Below are 17884 nucleotides of genomic sequence, written 5' to 3' on the forward strand. Positions count from 1 at the left end.
CCCTTAGATCAGACTCACCTGTAATGCCCCCTTCCCCTAAGATCCGGCTCATGTGTAATGCCCCTTCCCCTAAGATCAGACTCACCTGTAATGCCCCCCTCCCCTAAGATCACTCACCTGTAATGTCCCCTGCCCCTGATCACTCACCTGTAATGCCCCCAAGACCAAGCTCAGCTGTGATGCCTTCTGCCCCCAAGATGGGATTCAGGTATGATTGTCATCCCCTCCCCACTCTGCTGTGACGCCCGCTCCCCAAGGACCAGAATCAGCTGGCATGTCCTCACCCCCATTGTTGAATAGCCTGCCAACCTTGACTTTATTGGCAGAGTAGGCCAGTAACCAAGAGTTGTTTTTGCCCACAATAGGGGAACTTGCCATCAGTGACTGACTTTAGAAGGAGAAAAAGGTGTTGGGGGGGAAAAAGTGTGCTAAACGCTGAAAATAAACAAACATCAAATTGAAAAAAAGACCTGAGAAAGCGAACTGTGGACAAAGCTGATGGGACCTCCCCACTGAGTTAAAATTGGGTCAACAATGACAAAAGCATGAGTTTAACAGATCAATGAATTCCAAAGGGAGGACAAGATTCAGGATCGATGATCAACTCAATGAAAGGAAGAACAAAGCCGGCATCTAACTGCTCCCAATCTGTAACATTCCACGATCAAGGCATTTCAGGGGATGGGACACAGTGTTCTCGGTCTGTGCTCATCACCTGGAATATTATCACCAAAAACAAGAACGAAATTTTCAGGAACGACAAGTGTTAAAAAGTTTTACTGGTTTAACAATACTATTTTCATTGCATCGATTTTCACTTGATCGAGAACCAAAACTAGAAAAACACGTTAGGTGATAAGCCTTCAAAAAACACAGAACAACAAAAAGAAACTTCGTTTTCGTCACACGCACTCTTCCTGGGAAGAAATAACAACCTGACGACCCAGCGCCTGCTCTCAACCTTTTGTGGAGAGAAGGGGGGGAAAGAGCAGATTGCAACCACCTGATCGCTCTGACAAAACTTATCACAACTACAATTCTTTTAAATACGTTTTGCATTTGCAAAAAAAAAACATGCAAGGAAAAGGGCCGAACTTCCAGCGGAACGCCGTGAGTTCACCGAGCAACTTTTTGAAACTTTCTGGAAACTTTTTCTCTCCTCCTCGCTCCTTCGTCAGTTTCATTGTTAAACGGTCTAAAGAAAGTGACCCACTGCAGAAACACACTCACCGGACGTTTTTGTTTATGAAGTGAACCTCGGGCCAGATCCAGAAAAGAATATTTCATATGTTTTAAGATTCTTTTTGAACTGTTCTCCCTTCACCTTTTGTTCTCGTTTGCCTCAATCGCTACCTTTCTCTGTTCGGGGGCGGGGAGACACGTGATCGACAGAGCCCAAACACCAAACTCCAGCCAAGTTCTCTCTTGGAACATGTTACTTTGAAGATTTCCAATATTTTGTAGTAACTTGGAATCAGTTCAAGACGGTTTATTTATCCTGCGACCGATTTATCTAAGGACGGGCACGCAGCTGTTATTCAAATACAATACATTTCTCTGATATTTGGCAAATGCAGATCTAGAAATGACTAAAATATATTGTTGGCCACACATGCAAATAAAATGGTTCTGCACGTCTGCAGAATTCAAAATTGTCAGTCACCATGTGAAATGAATCAGGCCACTTTACTGTTAAAAAAAAACGAACTTGCACCTTTCACGACCTCAGGATGTCCCAAAGCGCGTTACAGCCAATTAAGTACTTTTGAAGTGTAGTCACTGTTGTGCTGTGGGAAAAGTGCAGCCAATTTGCGCACAGCAAGCTCCCATAAACAACAATGTGATCTTGATCAGATAATCTGTTTCAGTGATGTTGGTTGAAGGATGAATATTGGCCAGGACACTGGGGAGAACTCCCCTGCTCTTCTTCAAAATAGTGCCATGGGATCTTTTATGTCCACCTTGAGATGGCAGACAGGGCCTCGATTTAATGTCTCATTTGAAAGATGGCGTCTCCGGCATTGTAGCACTCCCTCAGTACTGAGTGCCGAACTGGGGAAGGTGTTCAATGGTGGCCTCAGCCCTGTTTTGGCACTGACCAGGAATCTAATCTGGGACCTTTTTGTGTGCAGCTCAGTCCCACGTCACCAATATTTCAGTCCTTTATTTTCAACAAATATCTCCACTGGGTCCGTTAGAAATGTCAGCTAAAAGATAGCCAAGTTTAATATTGGCCCACACGCATAATCTACCTTTTCACCAGCACAGTAAACCCTTCTGCTTTGCATGAAGATTTAACCAAACACTGGAGGGTACTTTGCTATATCTTTTTGACTGATCAAGAATAAGTCTGGAATTCAGTCAAACTCAATAACCGTGATGGAACTTGCTACTGCTTTGCTTAATTGCCTAAACACACATCTCATGTCGGCACACCATGCAATTGTATCGTTTCACAAACTCTTGCGCTCACTTTTACTTTAATGCAAACAGATTTTGCATTGCTATTTACTGAAATATTTAATTTGCAACAGTCATAAGGTCAACTGACAATACAGCACAGGAAATCATTAGCATTAAACAAATAAAGTGCTTGTGGTCTTTGTATGTGTATGTGTGTGTGTGTAAATTTGAGATCTTTCTGTATGTTGTAGATCTGAATCTGTCAATATTGCTTTTCTGTTTCTCCATGCATGTCTCCGTGGGGGTAATTTTGACTTTGGGCGAGAGTGTGAAATGGATGATATTGGATCAGCCGCCCATTATACATCTCTCCCCAATGCAACATGCAATGAAAATTCCTTCAGTGCAGACATTAGGAATCAGGTTTAAGCAGCAAAGCAAAGCAAGAAATCAAAAAATAGACACATGTATGCAGACCTCATTTCCACTGCACTGACATTTTTACAATGTAATAACACGATACAGTTTGCACCATCGCATCACACCACTTGGTAAAAATCAATAGAAGGTTTGTCAGGCACCTCTTCTTAAAAGAAGGTCTCATCAAAAATCACATTGATTGCAATCAGATAACAAAAAGTATTAACCTTCATTCTCGATCAAATGGAAAGGGGAGGTCATTGACCTTTTCTCTGCCTCTCTGCATCATGGTTCACTGTTCATCAAGGCGGCGTCAGGAGAGCAGTGTTTCCATAATGTGAAAATTATACTGAAACCCCTCAGGAATCAAACTCTGAAATCAGCTTCTCAGACCTGCTGGTAAGAGGAGCACGGCAGCGGGCAGATAATACAATGCGATCTGAATGGTGTTCAAAGCCACTAAACAGGATCTGTACACTTACAGTTGGAGGAACTGTCAAGGTGATTGCTGTGGGGTTTCTCTTGTGGGGGGGGCGGAGGGGGCTAACTTTTCCACCCCCTCCTTTCCTAAATTCTCTGACTCTCACTGGAATACTGTTCAACAGGCACCGGCAGCCTAACAGAACTTCACCCATGCAGTCGTTCTTCAAATACAGCTCAGACCGTGAGTGTCAGTCAGCTATTCGACTGCAGGGGGCTTCAAAGTCCAGCTCGAAACCTGTTCTCATCCAATCTGCATGTACATTCTCCATCGAGCGGGGGTCACCGACTAGCAATCAGAGCCCGGACCCCTGGCCCAGTTTTCCCCTCTTGAACTCAATGTGCTGAGGCCAATTGTAGTGCCTCAACTGCCTGAGATCTACTAACTCGGCATAAACTGGGAACTGAACCTGGGACTATCTGGTTGGTGTGGTATAGAGCTAAACCAGGATCAGCCAGTTATCTACCCACAAAGTCATAAGAGATGCTGATTGTTATGTTTTATATTAACATTCAATATCCAACACTTCAGAAGCAATGCTGCATTCGTCTAATGGAAACAGTGCCAGCCCAAAACATATTTTTTTTTTATTCGTTCACGGGATGTGGGCGTCGCTGGCAAGGCCGGCATTTATTGCCCATCCCTAATTGCCCTCGAGAAGGTGGTGGTGAGCCGCCTTCTTGAACCGCTGCAGTCTGTGTGGTGACGGTTCTCCCACAGTGCTGTTAGGAAGGGAGTTCCAGGATTTTGACCCAGCGACAATGAAGGAACGGCGATATATTTCCAAGTCGGGATGGTGTGTGACTTGGAGGGGAACGTGCAGGTGGTGTTGTTCCCATGCGCCTGCTGCCCTTGTCCTTCTAGGTGGTAGAGGTCGCGGGTTTGGGAGGTGCTGTCGAAGAAGCCTTGGCAAGTTGCTGCAGTGCATCCTGTGGATGGTGCACACTGCAGCCACAGTGCACCGGTGGTGAAGGGAGTGAATGTTTAGGGTGGTGGATGGGGTGCCAATCAAGCGGGCTGCTTTATCTTGGATGGTGTCGAGCTTCTTGAGTGTTGTTGGAGCTGCACTCATCCAGGCAAGTGGAGAGTATTCCATCACACTCCTGACTTGTGCCTTGTAGATAGTGGAAAGGCTTTGGGGAGTCAGGAGGTGAGTCACTCGCCGCAGAATACCCAGCCTCTGACCTGCTCTCGTAGCCACAGTATTTATATGGCTGGTCCAGTTAAGTTTCTGGTCAATGGTGACCCCCAGGATGTTGATGGTGGGGGATTCGGCGATGGTAATGCCGTTGAATGTCAAGGGGAGGTGGTTAGACTCTCTCTTGTTGGAGATGGTCATTGCCTGGCACTTATCTGGCGCGAATGTTACTTGCCACTTATGAGCCCAAGCCTGGATGTTGTCCAGGTCTTGCTGCATGCAGGCTCGGACTGCTTCATTATCTGAGGGGTTGCGAATGGAACTGAACACTGTGCAGTCATCAGCGAACATCCCCATTTCTGACCTTATGATGGAGGGAAGGTCATTGATGAAGCAGCTGAAGATGGTTGGGCCTAGGACACAGCCCTGAGGAACTCCTGCAGCAATGCCCTGGGGCTGAGATGATTGGCCTCCAACAACCACTACCATCTTCCTTTGTGCTAGGTATGACTCCAGCCACTGGAGAGTTTTCCCCCTGATTCCCATTGACTTCAATTTTACAAGGGCTCCTTGGTGCCACACTCGGTCAAATGCTGCCTTGATGTCAAGGGCAGTCACTCTCACCTCACCTCTGGAATTCAGCTCTTTTGTCCATGTTTGGACCAAGGCTGTAATGAGGTCTGGAGCCGAGTGGTCCTGGCGGAACCCAAACTGAGCATCGGTGAGCAGGTTATTGGTGAGTAAGTGCCGCTTGATAGCACTGTCGACGACACCTTCCATCACTTTGCTGATGATTGAGAGTAGACTGATGGGGCGGTAATTGGCCGGATTGGATTTGTCCTGCTTTTTGTGGACAGGACATACCTGGGCAATTTTCCACATTGTCGGGTGGATGCCAGTGTTGTAGCTGTACTGGAACAGCTTGGCTAGAGGCGCAGCTGATTCTGGAGCACAAGTCTTCAGCACTACAGCTGGGATGTTGTCAGGGCCCATAGCCTTTGCTGTATCCAGTGCACTCAGCCGTTTCTTGATATCACGTGGAGTGAATCGAATTGGCCGAAGACTGGCTTCCGTGATGGTGGGGATATCGGGAGGAGGCTGAGATGGATTATCCACTCGGCACTTCTGGCTGAAGATGGTTGCAAACGCTTCAGCCTTGTCTTTTGCACTCACGTGCTGGACTCCGCCATCATTGAGAATGGGGATGTTTGCAGAGCCTCCTCCTCCCGTTAGTTGTTTAATTGTCCACCACCATTCACGACTGGATGTGGCAGGACTGCAGAGCTTTGATCTGATCCGTTGGTTGTGGAATCGCTTAGCTCTGTCTATAGCATGTTGCTTCCGCTGTTTAGCATGCATGTAGTCCTGAGTTGTAGCTTCACCAGGTTGGCACCTCATTTTTAGGTACGCCTGGTGCTGCTCCTGGCATGCTCTTCTACACTCCTCATTGAACCAGGGTTGATCCCCTGGCTTGTTGGTAATGGTAGAGTGAGGAATATGCCGGGCCATGAGGTTACAGATTGTGCTGGAATACAATTCTGCTGCTGCTGATGGCCCACAGCGCCTCATGGATGCCCAGTTTTGAGCTGCTAGATCTGTTCTGAATCTATCCCATTTAGCACGGTGGTAGTGCCACACAACACGTTGGATGGTGTCCTCAGTGCGAAGACGGGATTTCATCTCCACGAGGACTGTGCGGTGGTCACTCCTACCAATACTGTCATGGACAGATGCATTTGCGACAGGTAGGTTGGTGAGGACGAGGTCAAGTAAGTTTTTCCCTCGTGTTGGTTCGCTCACCACCTGCCGCAGGCCCAGTCTAGCAGCTATGTCCTTCAGGACTCGGCCAGCTCGGTCAGTAGTGGTGCTACCGAGCCACTCTTGGTGATGGACATTGAAGTCCCCCACCCAGAGTACATTTTGTGCCCTTGCTACCCTCAGTGCTTCCTCCAAGTGGTGTTCAACATGGAGGAGGACTGATTCATCAGCTGAGGGAGGGCGGTAGGTGGTAATCAGCAGGAGGTTTCCTTGCCCATGTTTGACCTGATGCCATGAGATTTCATGGGGTCCAGAGTCAATGTTGAGGACTCCCAGGGCCACTTCCTCCTGACTGTATATCACTGTACCGCCACCTCTGGTGGGTCTGTCCTGCCGGTGGGAGTTGAAGAGTGATATGGATCCTAAGGCTATTGGAATACATTTTGTTCAACAATCAGTGTTAAAGAACATATCATGCTATACCCCACAGCATCAGATCTGAACGGGAGAGAAATAGCTGAAAAAATTGAGGAAACAGGTTGTAATATGGGATTACCACATTGTGATACTTGCTGGAACCATGAATCTGCTGGTGTCATTTAGTTACTGGAAAGGTGCACTGGCTTTAATATCCTTTGTGTGCATTAGTTTTTACTTTCTCTCTACTAATGAACAATTCATTGACACCAGTGGTTCAGTGCATTTGAACACTGCAGAAGTGCTCAACATTTAGTGGGGTGTGACTCTGAGTGACAACTCCCTAGCCCTTGTGATACTGTTGCATGGGTGGAGTAGCTGTTACGCTTACAGAGAGGATATTTCAATGCCCAAGAGGAGAATGAATTTCCCTGAACTACTGTATAACAGCAAGCGTTACGATGGGAGAAGTCCGGAATTTACTGGGATCTCTTTGTCCCAGTGTTTAATACTTTCAAGCTGCTGGCCAGGCAGCATGGGGCAGGCACTAAAAGTGGTGACGACCAGTGGGCCAGGGCACTGACCCAACCCTACAAGAGCCTTCACCGCAGAAGCAGGACTCAAAGAGCTGGCATGTGCACAAGGGGCCGAATGGCCTCCTTCTATACTTTATCTTTCTATGATTCAATGACATCCTCCCAACACAGGCAAATGCTGCAGACTGCTACAAATTATCCTTGAGTCCCAAACAATGCCTTGTTCCCAACAGGGACAAAATTGTAGCAACAACTTCAGTGTGTCAATGTATTCTTCTGTAAGGACCATGTGACACAATGGTTCAGTGACGTCACAAAATATGTGTATTATCTTTTCTTATAAAAAGTATAAAGCACCAATTAAAATGTACACTGTGGCTAAAGCCTCCCTCCCAACCACTCCAGTGGCACCATCAATGCCTCCAATGTCACTGCAGCAGATATTACCGATGAGATATGGAGTTGCAGCCCAGTCATTGCCCAGTGACACCTGCTGGATGTGTGTTTGTGGACACTGGGGGAAGAAAAAGACTGGGACAAGCACCCAGGGTTAAATAGTTGGCAACCCTCACTGTCTGGGCTCACCTATGAAGAGTGGTCAGCTGGCTGAGGTACCAGGGGACAACCAAGACCCCCGGACCCATCCTCCAGCACGTCTTGGCAGGCTCCAGAGAGGCGCGGAGGAAATATGAAGGGGTAGGGACAGGTCGTGGGGAATGAATAAAGGAGAATAAAAAAGGACACTTTTGTCAAAGAGCTGAAAATGGACACCACAGACACAAGCAATTCATGTGAAACTGAAGGCTAAGTTTATTGCGATTTTCAATTACTTTATCATGCACTAATAGAACAAAACAAAATAAAAGGAAAACTTTGATGCAACACCAAGGTTACTTTATCATTGCCTCCCTTTCATCTTTCTCATCCGTGTGCTCACTCCTCAGGCTCCAACAGATTCTCTTTACCTCCCATTTGTTCCTTCCCTCTCCACCTCATTCCTTACTCTGCCCTCTCTTCCTCTCATCCCACCATAGAAGGAAGGCGGCCTGTTTCATTATGGCTGATCACTCTCTACGTATTTTGTACTCAGTGGCATTCAATACGTGGGTAGGGAGCAAAGATTGGCCCTTAGCCTCAAAGGAGCCGCATGGAACTTGGAAGATGCCAATTTGTCACTTCTGATACAACTGTTTCAGTCCATGAAGCTGATTAGTGATTCAAACGATGAAAGCATGAGACAGGCCAATCAATTTTATAGACTTGAATTATAGTCAGGTTTTACAGGGGCCTCCCAGGACCAATTATTGCAAGCATTAAAATTTAAATTATTCAGCAATTTACAACTTACACATAATTCAGAGCACATCCTACAGTTACAAAACTTGATCTGAATCTGCCATGTTACACATACAGATTCAGGAATCAAACTGGAACCACTTAACCGGCTTGTGTCAACCTTGGCTCAGTGGTAGCACTCCTGCCTTTAACTCAGAAGATTATGGGTTCAGGACCTATCTCAGAAGTTGAACGCATAATCTACATTGACTATCAAGTGCTGGACTGTAAGAGGTGTGATGAGATGTTAAACTGAAGCCTAATCTGCTCTTTCAGGTGGATGTATAAGATCCCATGGTACCCCTCAAATAAAAGCAGGAGCGTTCTCCCGATGTCCTGACGAACATTTATCCTTCAACCAACGCCGCCAAAACAGATTATCTGGTCATTTATTTAATTGTTGCTGTGACTGCCTTGTTTCATACGCGGCAACAATGAGTACACTTCAAAAATAGTTCATTGACTGCGAAACACTTTGGGACATCCTGAGGGCATATCAGGTGCAATATAAATGTAAGTTCTTTCTCGTGCCTTTTTTTAAAGGAATGTCTTACTTTTCTAAAACACTCTCTAAAATATTGAAAGTCCCTTTCAGTTTCACCTGAAACCATTGTTTTTCACCCCCTCACTGATTTAAGGTAACGATGAAACTTGGAACGTGAGTTTGTCACCAAGTACGCACACTTTTATTGTCAATATTTAGGTTTTTTTACTGCAACAATTCCCTTTTCTCAATCGTCACATTTTTAACTGTCCCAGCACTGTTAAAGTGGCATATTCTGTGCAGGCTATTTCCCTACATGGGACTGAAGGAAGTGCACATTGTGATCCCTGTGCACCATCAGCACCCCAATGTGCAGGGTGGTGAGAGCCAGCTTCCACACAAAATCTCTGACTGAAAACCAGCCTGCTGCCTCGAAAACAAACGGGCACCCAGTTGCGTCGCCTGCCTGCACACCACTCCTTCTGGCGAGGGGAGGAAAATGGAAAACAGAAACACAAGTTACTCTCGGGCGGTTACAACAATCCTACCCTCCCGCGTTCAGTAAAGGGAGGTTTAGACATGGCTTTTGGTGGATGCCAGGGGCTTGCATTCTTGAAAATGAGTTTCCTCAGGGTTTAAATGATGGGGTAACAGCCCTTTGTGCTTCTTGATTGGTGCGCTTGCCATCAGCAAAAGGGACTGCAGCCAATCAAACAGTATCAACAAATGGAACCAAAAGAAGAAAATGAGGACCAACGATTACCCGTCGCTATTTTCAGATTACAGGAGTGCAGCAATGTTCTAATCATTAGACGAACCACACTGTGAGGGTCATTAGGGATCAGATCTAAAGTCTGGTCAGCACATGCAGCATCATTTGGTAGGAAATTTTCACTGGAATGCCAAACCTTCCTGTCTCCATGTAGCTCTGACCACTTTTTAACCAGCTTCCTGGGGTTTTCTGCAGGGGCCAATTAAAGAAGTATATGCCATAGTACTCACCATTCATAGAAATGAACAATGATTGTACTTATCATACAGACGGTTTTTTGTTGTTCTTTGAATGTGGGCAATGTTGGCGAGGCTGCATTTGTTGCCCATCCCTAGTTGTCCTGAGAAGTCGACAGTGGGCCTTCTCCTTTAACCGCTGAATTCCTTGTGGTGAAGATGCTCCCGCAATGGTGTGTGAGGTTACATACACGATAGACTGTGACACAAACAAACAGTCTGTAGTGTTTGCAACCTCAGTGACTGTCGAAATGGCATTGCCGGGATTCTTCTCCCAGCGATAGTGTTCCGGCATGGTGTGACTTCTGCCCGTCATTCCGACACTGCCACCACCGCATCCCAGTTTCCAGGGTAGGGGTTCGTTAGGTGCGTGTGGCAGGCTCCCAGCAGGATTCCCACTCTCAAGCGGGAGTGTGCCATTGCCCAGTCGCACAATCCCGGCAATGCTGCAGCAGAAGACACAGCCGAGCAATTAAAGGGGTGGAAGCACCCTGAGGGTCGGCACAGCAGTCGGCAGGGACTGAGGCCTCCAAGGCAAGGTAAGTGGGGGCGTGAATGGAGGGGGAAGGAGCTGCTACAAGGCTCTCTCCTGCTGTTGGGGGACCTTACTCGCAGCATCCCATAGCCTAGGGCCACCTTCCCACATCACTCTAATTTGACACAATTCTGCACTGCTATCTCGCCCAATTCCAGGCAGGACCACGGAGAAGAATCCAGCCCCATCTGGTTAGCGTGCACCTGTCACCCTTCTGACATCGCATTTCAAAGTGTCAAAAGTGTGTACAAAAAGAAAAATGGAAGCCAGGCATTGCCATGCTGGTATTTCTGGCCTTTCCCCAAGGGCAGGAGCCAGAGATTGACAAGGAGCTGTCAATCTGTTCTCAGCAATTAGAATCGAGTTGACCTATTTTGGGCCATTTCCCCACAGGGAGTGAGTGAGCAGTGGCCTTAAAGGGACAGTGTCCGCATTACTTTAACTTCACAACTGCGCTCCAGACCCCAGACTACCCTTGAGCAATGGGATGAAGGGATGAGCCAGTAATGGATACAACCTGAAGCTTCTGCAGTGTATCACTGTGTGGTACCAAGTCTTGCACACCACAACAATCCCATTTCCCGTTCCTAGTCTGTGCTGATTCAGCTTCTCTCAGCTAGAGACAGAAGCAGAGGCCTCAGTGTTGGGAGGCCTGGGCTCGGATTAATACCCCCATTGAAGAGCCTCACAGCCAATGAATTCACGCATTTAGAGTGCCCACCCGGGGTAAATTCGAGGAGGCAATAATAAAGGCAGTGGAATCAGACGACATTAGCAACAAATGTAATCCTCCTCTGTCCATTTTATCTTTAGTAAGAGGGGTTCACTTGTCTAAAATGAACGGGTTAAGGCAGCTAAAAAAGGAAATTTGTACAATGCATTCAACATTAATCTCGCATTAATATAACATTAACGGGCCGAATAGCCTCCTTCTGTGCTGTATCTGCTCCAAAAAAGTCATAAATTGGATCTCCATCCCAATGTTTCCTCACTCTTGGCTGAGCAATCCATTATCACAGATACTTCTCGCGAGTAGTGCTGACACCAACAATCTGTTGTAATTCTGAAACAACAACAGCAATGTGCATTTCTGTTGCACTTTTAGCATCGAAAAATGTTCCAAGGTGCTACCCAGATACTGGTGGGAAATGGATGTCGAGGAGAAGGAGAAATTAGCAGATTAGTCAAAGGGAAGTGTCTCATAGGAGGGGGAGAGGCAGAGTGGTTTCCGAAGGGAATTTCAGAGTGCGGGGTCGAGGCGGCTGAAGGCACGGCCACCAATTGTGGGTAGAAGGGGGTTGGAGGGATGCACAAAATGTCAGAGTGAGAGGAACGGATAATTCATGGGCGTTGTAGGGCTGGAGGAGGTTGCAGAGTTTGGGAGAGGCGAGGCCATGGAGGGATATGAACACAGGATGAGAATTTTAAATTGCAGGTGCTGGGGGACTGGGCGCCAGTGTAGGTCAGTGAGGACGTGTTTAACTGGCGAGTGGGACTTTTGGATGAACTGAAATTTATGGAGGGTGGGAGGCCAGCCAGGCGACCACTGGAATAGTCAAGTCTGGAGGTGGCAAAGCCCCAGTAACTAGTGCATTAAAGTTGCTGCACTGCCTTTTGTCTGCACTGAAGTTTAAACAGGTTTCCACAGTGTGGTTATTTATTTATAACTGTGTTTATTTGATTTAACTGTTGTTGAATATAATGCTTTTATTTTCATGTTAAGTGGTGTATTTGTTCATTCAAGTATTTGTTTGCTTTTGTTACAACATTTAGTCGAATACCTCATCATAAACAAGCTTGTTTGTGCTCAGGCCTGGTGCCATCATTTGGGCACTGCATTCATCCTTCTGGTGCTCCCCGACAGCTTAACAACTTTATCCAAGAGCAGCTACGCCATCCAGACCCGTAAGGTCCTAGGATTGATTTCTGTCCTGTGCTGAGTTCATTGATTTAACCCACAGTAGCAGTTATGGTATCACAATTGGCCTCGCTGCTCCTGGACAGGGAGAGGACAAATCGGCCTGGGTTCTCGCTCCTCGGTGCTATTCTGAGAATTTTACTGCAAATGTGTATGTGAATGTTGGTTAAGGTGAGGACTGGGCTCGGATGTGATGCCTCGACAGTCGATCAGTCTGCTACCACTCAACGTCTGGGCTCACACGTGAATAATGGATCAAGTATGGAACTGAAGGGTGCTTGATGATTGGGGAGCTGCATCCCAACAAGGACTCAATGCCTTCAGGACAGGAAAAACATTGACAAGAAAAGTGCCTGTCTATCTCATGGAGTTGGGAGCTCCATTCAGTAATTGTACAACTTTTACTCTGAGTAATGTCCTATTTGACCCTGAGTTGAGCTTCTGACCCCATATCTTCTCCATCATAAGACAGCCTACTTCCGCCTCCGTAACATCGCTCACCTCCGACCCTGCCTCACCCCATCTGCTGCTGAAACCCTCAACCATACTTTTGTTACCAACAGACTTGACTGTTCCAATGCTCTCCTGGCTGGCCTCCCACCTTGCACCCTCAATAAACTTGAGCTCAACCAAAACTCTGCTGCCCTTATCCTAACTTGCACCAAGACCCGTTCACCCATCACCCCTGCACCCGCTGATCTACACTGGCTCCCAGTCCAGCAATGCCTCTACTTTAAAATTCTCGTCCTTGTGTTCAAATCCCTCCGTGTCCTCACCGCCTCTCTATCTCTGTAACCTCCTCCAGCCGTACAATCCTCTGAGAATTTTGGTTCCTCCAATTTTGGCCTCTTGCACATCCCTGATTTCCTTCATCCCTCCATTGGCGGCCGCGCCTTTAGCTATCTAAGCCCTAAGCTCGGGAATTCCTTCCCTAAACATCTCAGCTCCTCTACCTGTCTCTCCCCCTTTAAGGCTCCTTAACTAAACACCTCTTTGACTATACTTTTGGTCACCTGTCCTAATATCTCCTTATGTGGCTTGGTGTCAAATTTTGTTTGATAACGCTCCTGTGAAGCACCTTGGAACGTTTTACTATGTTAAATGCAGTTTGTTATTTTTGTTGAATGGGGTAGATTTTGACTTTGTAAAACTGGTGATAGTGAATCAGCAGCCCGTTTTACATCTCTCCATTGAAGTTTCCGACATCACAACAGTGACTACACTTCAAAAGTACTTCATTGGCTGTGACATGCTTTGGGACGTCTTGAGGACGTGAAAGGCGCTATATAAGTGCAAGTCTTTCTTTCTTTCAATGGAAATAAAAATGAAGAGAGATGTAACACGGGCTGCCGATTAACTATCATCCGTTCTGCACGATCACACAAAGTCAAAATCTACCCCAATGACATTTCCCCAGCATCTGCCACAAACTTGCCAGAGAGGAGAAAAAACTGAATTCTTGCAAAGCACCAGAACCAATACAGCTCTTCATCATCAACATCTTAATCAGTCGGGAACAGCTTGGAAATAGAAAGGAAAGCTTAATGCCTTCCTCCCAGTCAAATTCACAGCAAACCTTTCTACGTTGCAGAAAGGTTGAGAAAGTAAAGTTTGTTGAACCTTAAAAATAAAAGGATCTGTGACTTACACAGCCCAAACCCATTTTGAAGCCATCTGCTGTGCCTCCATGCTGAGTTTGAAATCAAATATAAACACTTCCTGCTGATGAACCTTTTACACCACTCCTGTTCCATTGAATCTTGGAGCCTGATAGCACGGTTTTGCGATGGGCAAAGGAAGGGAATACACTTCAAAGGGACAAGTAAGCTTCTCAGTTAAGTATCTCGCTGTTCTTTGTGAGGGAGCATCTACTTAGGCAGATTGGAGGAGGGCCTCTTGAAAATGTATCTGGAGTGAATCATCTCAGCTGTGCAGGAAAAAGTCTTGTGGGTGCACAACCCATTGACTTCTGTGTCAGCCCACGTCCTCAAATAAGCACCCTGATAAATGGAGCTAGAAATTACTCACCATATATTCCCAGATAAACTAGATCATGCTTCCAGATTGATCAATGACTATGTGACTGTCCTCAACGCTCCATATTAGCACTCTGTCAGGGCTTAAAAGGTTACATTATGAGGACATGTTGCATAGACTAGGCTTGTACTCCCTTGAGTTTAGAAGGTTGAGGGTAATCTGATCAAGGCGTTTAAAATGATTAAGGGATTCCATGGGGCAGATACAGAGAAACTGTATCCTCTGGTGGGGGAAATCCAGAACAAGTCAACATAATTTTAAAATTAAAGCTAGGCCATTTAGGAGCGAAATCAGAAAGCACTTTTTCACACAAAGGGTAGTGGAAATCTGGAACTCACTCCCCCAAAAAGCTGTTGATGCTGGGGGTCATTTGGAGCTTTCAGGACTGAGATCGATAGATTTTTGTTAAGTAAGGGTATCAAGGCATATGGGGCAAAGTCAGGTAAATGGAGTTAAGATACAGATCAGCCGTGATCTAACTGAATGGCGGAACAGGCTTGAGGGGCTGAATGGCCTGCTCCTGTCCTTATGTATTTCTGCACACACTGGGTATTTTCTATCAATCTGTGTTTTTCGTAGATGTTGAAGCCCAACCAGAGTCAACTTTCAATGAAGGGAGCGAACAAGACTGCTTCAGAGAGGACGACAAACAAAGTTCATAGGTTCTTCCCAAAATTGTTCTTTATTTTTATGTATTTTCCCCTTCGCCTTCCTCCCTTCCTCTCCTGAAGGGGCCAATCCATGCTGAGGTAAGATTTCACGGGAGCCAAACTGCCTCGCTGCCCTGGTACCTCGTCCAAATTACCATTCTTCACATCCGTCCATACAGTGGGTGTCAGCAGGCCGAGTAACCAAGAGGGTGTCACAGCCTAGCCTGATTCCTGTTCTCAGCCAACGCCCTCATGTGCAGACTATTCAGCTGGGGTTCAATAGAAATGATCAAAAGTGGGATCTTTCCCTTCCTTAATGCAGGGTGCTGAGGCCGACTGCAGCACCTCCACACAGGGTCAGAGTAACGAGCTCAGCACAGACCATGGATCGGACAAGGGTCCTTCCAGGTCTGTAGGTCCCACACTTTGCAACACATTTTATCACTGCAAATTCAAAAGGCAGGTAACACTGTTGCATAGCCAGAGAATTTGCTTAGCAGCAATAATTGGATTAAATTAATGTTTTGGTTTTACTGCAGAGGTGCTCTGAATGGACTGATGTGGCTGATTCTCGCACGCAGGCATTCCAGACTTGCAAGCCGAAAATTCCTGATGCCCAGATGGCCCATAGAGAAGTCTGCGCCTTTTCAGACAACGGAGAAAGCCGTAGCAGTGAATGGCGTCAGTCTACTGGGGCATTTTGCCATGTGCCTGCACTGGCCATGACCTCACCGTTTCCCAGTTAACCAATCTCAGCTGGGGCAGCGGTTAAGGTGCAACAATTGGTCCAGGATGTCCTGATTGTCCTCGGTGCCTTTGGGCTGGTGAGATGTAAAACTCAGCCAGGCTTCCTGATCCTACCCGCTAACTGTGGATTCTTGATGGAAGACGCACGTGTACGGATATTGGGTGAGGACAGATCGCGCTGGATTGTGATGCCCTCCATGTTCAAATAGCATACCGACCATCTACTGTTACACAGGCAGAACGGCCACTTGGGTAAGATAGCAGAGGGCTGTCAGCATCTGCTGAGCCTGACCCCAGCAAGAGTCAGCACGTTCAAGGGAAAATTGGAACAAAATCATTGCTGCAGTATAAGGAGGGCAGAACTCAGATCTGAAGTAAAATCGCACAGTCTAAAATATGAGGGACTCTGCTGCACTCCGGTCAAAGGTGCAGCTGTTTTATGCTGGTGTGTTTCCACAATGTACGTTCGCATTATTCCATCAGAGCGGGTTGAACTGTTCTCAGAATGGGAGGAACACTCTTCACAGGTACTGCATACAAATATGCAAGACCCCAGACAAAATTGAAGCATGTAGCTCTACGCATCGCACCCGCAGTGATGGGCAGTAGGTTTTGAGGTTCTCTGTGATGCTGATGGAAATTCATTCCAAATCTCAACGCCGAATGGCTCCACATCATCAGGCACAGAAGCAAAGTGAGAAAGATGGACTGAGGGTGACAAGTTTACATTCTCTAAATTTCCAGACGGCCCACTCCAAAACAAGACTGCCTGGTTCAAAACTGGATAGGTGGCAAAGCCAAGAAAAGGGGATACAAGACTGAGAGTGATGGATAGAGTTGGCACACACTATTTATACGTTGCAAATGTCTGGGAGAAAGTAACCAGCGTCTTTAGTTCAGCTGGAAAAAAAATCCTAAAGGATCTTCGATTACTTTAACACAAGTTTTTTTTTCCAAAGGGAGATAGTAAAGGACTTTGAAACACAGGGATGAAATTCACCCCTGAAGAACTCGGCTAAGCTGAGGCCACGTAAGGTTAAGCTGCCAGTGAACTTTGTCCCAGTGCATTTCTTGAATTCAGTGCACATTATTCAGTTTCTTCACCATTCTAGTGGCTGATCAGGCTTCCATCCGTCCTGGATTTCTTCCAGAATTTCCTTTATTCTGAATTCAATAGCATTTCCCAGAGCAAACCGGCTCTCTTGTTCTGGCTGTTACCAAGGAGTTTCGATCTCCTCCGGAAGGAGGGGACAAATCGTATAACGTTGCCAAGTTAATAATGTGCTTTCGCCTGTGAACAGCCACTGCAGATTAAGGATCAGAAGATTTAATCCAATAGTAGCTGAAAAGCAAATTTCAATTAAGTGAGGCTTTTGCCACTTGTTCAGCACCCAGCAAACTCGACAGAGTTTGAGGCCAATGTGCAATCTTCCTTTACCAGCCTCTGGTTTTCTGACCAGTTTTATCTTTCCATCCATCGATTTATTTGTTTGTTTTTGGTTGTCAATTGTAGAGTGTTTCCCTCCCCCACTGCCCCGTTCCCCCGTGTGCTGTGAACCTAAATTCAATGGGAGCACCAGCCAATTCTGCCCAAAGTGACTTCACTGAGAACACAGCAGCAGTCAAGGAGACGATACCTGCAACGCATCTGCTCATACCTGCCCGCCCCTGAGGTCTTCAAACACACTGCTGGAGACTTACTTTTCAAAAGATGACATCACCTCGATTCTGCGGTGCACTTTCCTGGGCCTTTTATAGTGCAACAGGACAATTTAAAACAACCAGCACATTTGCTCCTTTGCCCGATCATTCTGTTAAGATTTTTGTTTCTGTGCAAATGTAAATGGAGATTGGTCCATGGAGCGGTGATTTTCGATCATCGACGACTCAGACACATCTGTAAGGCGAAGTCGATCGTTTATTCGAGAGTACGCAAGGAGAGGTTCCTCTTGGTTACCCAAGGGGAGAACTCTGCTCCTTCTTAACAAGTTACAACATTTAGACATCTTTGTTACCT

At 46.4% G+C, this 17884-nt stretch overlaps 1 protein-coding gene across 2 annotated transcripts in view; it reads right to left on the minus strand.

Annotated features, from left to right (window-relative positions):
• LOC137335785 (fibroblast growth factor receptor 1-like) overlaps positions 1-1368 on the minus strand; it is a 211967-nt gene extending 210599 nt beyond the window's left edge. The window contains exon 1 of one of the 2 annotated variants that reach the window (XM_068001189.1): positions 1231-1368. The gene's annotated coding sequence lies outside the window, so the exon portion shown is untranslated. The remainder of the gene's footprint in view (positions 1-1230) is intronic. The other variant, XM_068001194.1, reaches the window with a different exon arrangement.
• Positions 1369-17884: the final 16516 nt, after the last annotated feature.

Source organism: Heptranchias perlo, chromosome 20, assembly GCF_035084215.1.
Source record: "Heptranchias perlo isolate sHepPer1 chromosome 20, sHepPer1.hap1, whole genome shotgun sequence".
NCBI lineage: Eukaryota > Metazoa > Chordata > Chondrichthyes > Hexanchiformes > Hexanchidae > Heptranchias > Heptranchias perlo.